Raw genomic sequence first — 4,484 nt, forward strand, 5'->3', positions numbered from 1 at the left:
CCGTCAGGTTGGTTTGGTTCTTGGTTCCTTCATTGCCGGCATTTTGACTTGCACCACCTTTCCAATGATAGCACTGAGCTACTTGGTGACCATTTTTGCCACAAACAAAACATGCGCTGTTTTTACCTTTCTTTTGGACCTTGCCACTCCTAACGCGATTGTTGTTGTTGTTGTTGTGCTTGAGATTTCTCTTGTTATTCCTGTTTTGGCCACCAGCCTTTGCCCTGTCAGAATTAGCACCTGTTTCTACTACATTAGCTTTTGCATTACCAATAATGTTAGGCTCGTTCATCACCCGATTCTCTTCTTCAATGTTCAAATTGTTCACCACCTCATGTAGTGTGTGATGCTTCCTCTCGTGCATCATCTTTTTCTTGAATTCAGACCAGGACTCGGGCAATTTTTCAATCAGTGCATCAGCCAAAAAGGCGTCATTTACCTCGGTGCCCTCTGCCAGCATGTCAGCTGCCAGGTTCTTGTATTCATGAACCTGTTCAACTATGGAAGATTCCCCAGTCATCTTGAAATTTAGAAAGCGACCAACGGCATATTTCCTCCTTCCAGCGTTGTTAGTCTCGTACTTCTGTTGCAGCATATCCCAAATGGTCTTGGCAGACCTTTGTTTGGAAAAGATGTCGAAGAGGGCGTTCGTCATTCGTTGCAGTATTGCCCCTCTCGCATTTTTGTTATCACAATCATATTTCGCGATAATCTCTTATGACGGGTCACTGACTGACTCTACAGATGCCTTTGGATCAGTTGCAGCATCCACAACAGCAACATGCGAGCCAACCTGGGCCGATTTCTCCTGCATTTTTTCAGATGTTACCTTGAATTTGGCAGGATCTTCGTGAATCACATAGTCGAGACCTTGAGCTTCAAGAAACATCATGATTTTCGCAGACTAGCGACGGTATGTCAGACCACCGATGAGATGCTCGATCGCGTTAACGTCGACGATGGATTTCGACGAGGCAGACATTGTTATCAAACTGTTGGAATTTAAGGGTTGAACTGGTGTGACAATTGACAACAATGTCGTACACGTATCGATAAAACACGAGTACTTTTAATGTAGGCTGGACGAACAATAAATAGAAAGGAATGAAAATGTTCTTGCGACGTGTTATACCTAATACTGCATTAAAAGCATTTCACGACCAGGGTATCGTGTGCTTTCGACTTGCAAACGCAAAACTTCACAATCAATATGCTCAGACGAAAGGAGGGAGAAGGAGAAGATAAAAGATAATTAGAAATGAGGTGTGTCTCATAATGATGTTGGGAGTTGCTTTATATAGTAAGCAGCCCCCTCCATCCCAGCCATACGATGGACAAAGTGTGTTGTCCACACACTAGCGACAATGGCGATGCCCCTAAGAAAGGAGCGCAATGTGCGCTACCACACAAAGGAAATGGAGAAATCATTCTCCATTATTCCAATAACAAAAATGTAAAAAGGGGGTGAAGGTGGTCCAACGTCACTTTCATCTTTAAATTTCCAACAGCAATCGCAGTGCCAATCGCCGAGTCCCTCAGTGGGCGAGGCAGACTGCCTACTAGCCCCTGAGCACCAAACGTCTCAAACCATCTTCAAAATTTGCTACAATGTTGATGAGGTAGGAATCACGGGACCTTTTGTATCGATCCCCACGGACGGTACCAATGTTGGTTTTAGGATTTTTTAGGGTAACCACATGGTGGTCCAACATTACCGAAAAAAAACAAGGAATAAATAAATAGTGAAGAGGAAAATAAAGGAGACACAATATTTTTAACGTGGAAACTGAAAGGTAAAACCACGAGCCTTTTTGGGCGGTGCCAAGCTAAATTCCACTATTTTCCACTATATTTTGTAAGTAGCCAGTACATGTACAATTTGTGTTCTAGTAGAGAGAAGTAGAGAGAGATGTAATGAGATGTAAATGTAGAGAGATGTAGCTATAGAGAGATGTAGATGGCGTGTGGAGAGATGAAGATGGCTTAGATGAAGCTAACCCCCGTTGATTGAACTCCCTTCTTGTATTTATAGTAGAGGAAATATAAGATATATGATAATGTGATATGTTTATGCTAATTGGGTATTTATGGTAGAGTGGATATTTAGTGAAAAGTAGAGGAATTTAGGGAATATAAATGGGTTTAGGGAATATAAAGATATTTAGGTAAGGAGAGATGATATAAGGCTGGAAATAATATTTAGGAAGGTAATTTATGTGGGTTAATTGACTTGCCTAATCTCGGGATTTCTATATAATTCCTTCTTCCACCGCCAAGGATGACTGCCTGCCAAAAATGACTGGTTACCAAGGATGACTGCCCGTTAATTCAAGGATGACTAGTTACCGATGATGACCGCCCTCAAGGATGACTACTTGCCAAGACTAGCTGGTCATGCTTCAAGTGCTGAGTATCAAGTGCTAAGTCCAATTGGGTATCCAACAGTATGTGACTGACGCATTTACACATCATTATGTATACCATTTATTATACCCTTTGTATTATATATATATATATGTGTGTGTGTGCGTGTGTGTGTGTGTGTGTGTGTGTGTGCGCGCGCGCGTGCGTGTGTGTGTGTGTGTGTACCCTTGAATCATTTGGAGGTAATAAATAAGATTACTGACCATATTTCCCCTGATTGCCTTCCCGGAGCGTGTGAACGAGATCGAACGTGGGGAACGAGCTAATGAGTGATCTGCAATCAGCGACAAGGGTGTCAGTTTCTTGTGTTGATTCCAGATTGTTTTTGAGAACCTGGACTACCGCGAGGGAGTCCACCTCCGCAACCAAGTTCGTTACGCCAAGATCCTTGGCTATAGTGAGACCTTGGCGGAGACCCCAAAGCTCGGCGATGAAACTGTTGGTGATGCCTATCTTAACCATGAAACCAGCCTTCCAATTGCCATGGTGGTCACGTAAGATGCCTCCCGCACTAGCAAGGCCAGAAGACGCCTTTTTTGCTCCATCAGAGTTGAGTTTTATCGCTCCCGGATTTGGAGGGAGCCAATGGACCCAAGTCTGTTTCGCAACAGCCAGCCCAGAGTGTTTCGTGAGGATCAGCTGCGCCTCTTTCGCCTCAACGTGAGCTTTTCTCAAGATTTCTACTGCAGGAGCCCACGAATTGTTGAACACTCCCGCGTTTCTGCTTTTCCACATCTGCCACAGAATGTGGGGGAAGAGTTGACGCCAAGCCTCCGTCGTCCCACTATACTCTTTGTCCGAACATGCCGATTCCATCCACCGTGAGATTGGAAGGTGGTTAGAAGTGATGAATCCAGGCGGTGGAGTAGCAAGGTTCCAGCAATCCTTCGCCGCCGTACATTACCTGAAGAGGTGATCTAGAGATTCTTCCCCGTAGCCACACCTTGGGCAGGTTCCGTCATCAGTAAGGCCGCGCCGCTTACGTTCGGCATTCACCAGGAGGCCATCCTTTGTAATCTTCCATAAGAGGACTTTGATTCTTTCAGAGCAAGTGATACGCCATATCCATTCGTGAGTGGCGAGATCATCACCTGTACCTACAATCATAGAAAAAGCCGAGCTAACAGAGACAAGACCAGTACCTGAGTGGGGCCAATAGATTCTGTCCGCCGCATTGCTAGACGTTGGTAAAGGAATGGCACGAATGCAGTCCACCATGTCTGTCGGGAGGATGTTTTCTAAGGCAGTCACATTCCAATGTTTTCCGTTTAAGATGAACTCACTAACTCTTGTTTGGACCTCACCTTCCAGGACTAGCAGCGGGTAAACCTCGGCTAGCGGTTTATTTCCAATCCAACGATCGTGCCAAAACCTGATTGAGGACCCCGAGCCGACCCGCCAACAAACGCCATCCAAGAGAATGGCTTTACCCTTCAAAATGCTGCGCCACCCCAAGAGCTATTACCGGGGTTATTGGTAGACCAAAAATCAGTATCCTTGACATATTTCTCGCGCATAACTTTCACCCAGAGCTTATTCTGATTGGTTGATACTTGCCAGGCCAGCTTAGTGAGGAATGTCATGTTAAAATCCCTAGCTTTCCTGAGATCGAGACCACCCGTAGCTCGGGGTTTGCAAATCTCATCCCAGTTGATAGTGTGGATTTTCCTCGTATCCTCCGAGTGGCCCCAAAGAAAGTTCCTGCATATTTTATCAATTTCTTTACAGGTACTCACCGGGAGGGCAACTGACTGCATAGTGAAGGTAGGAACCGTAGCTAGAGAGGACTGCACCAAGATCCTCCTCCCTGCCATGCTGAGCGTACTAGCCTTCCACCTAGATAGCTTTTTTCTCATTTTGTCGATAACGGACGTGAAATTGTCCTTGGAGACACGTCGCTGTAGCATGGGGATGCCTAGGTAGGAGCCCAGGTGATCGCCTACCGTCATCCCTGTCATCTCACTAATCCTTCTTTTCAAACCCGTAGATGTATTAGGAGAGCAAAAGATGTGGGATATAGAGAAATTTACCTTAAGGCCGGAAACTTTGCTGAATCTGTC

This window comes from Ipomoea nil, unplaced genomic scaffold, assembly GCF_001879475.1.
Source record: "Ipomoea nil cultivar Tokyo-kokei standard unplaced genomic scaffold, Asagao_1.1 scaffold3238, whole genome shotgun sequence".
Classification (NCBI taxonomy): domain Eukaryota; kingdom Viridiplantae; phylum Streptophyta; class Magnoliopsida; order Solanales; family Convolvulaceae; genus Ipomoea; species Ipomoea nil.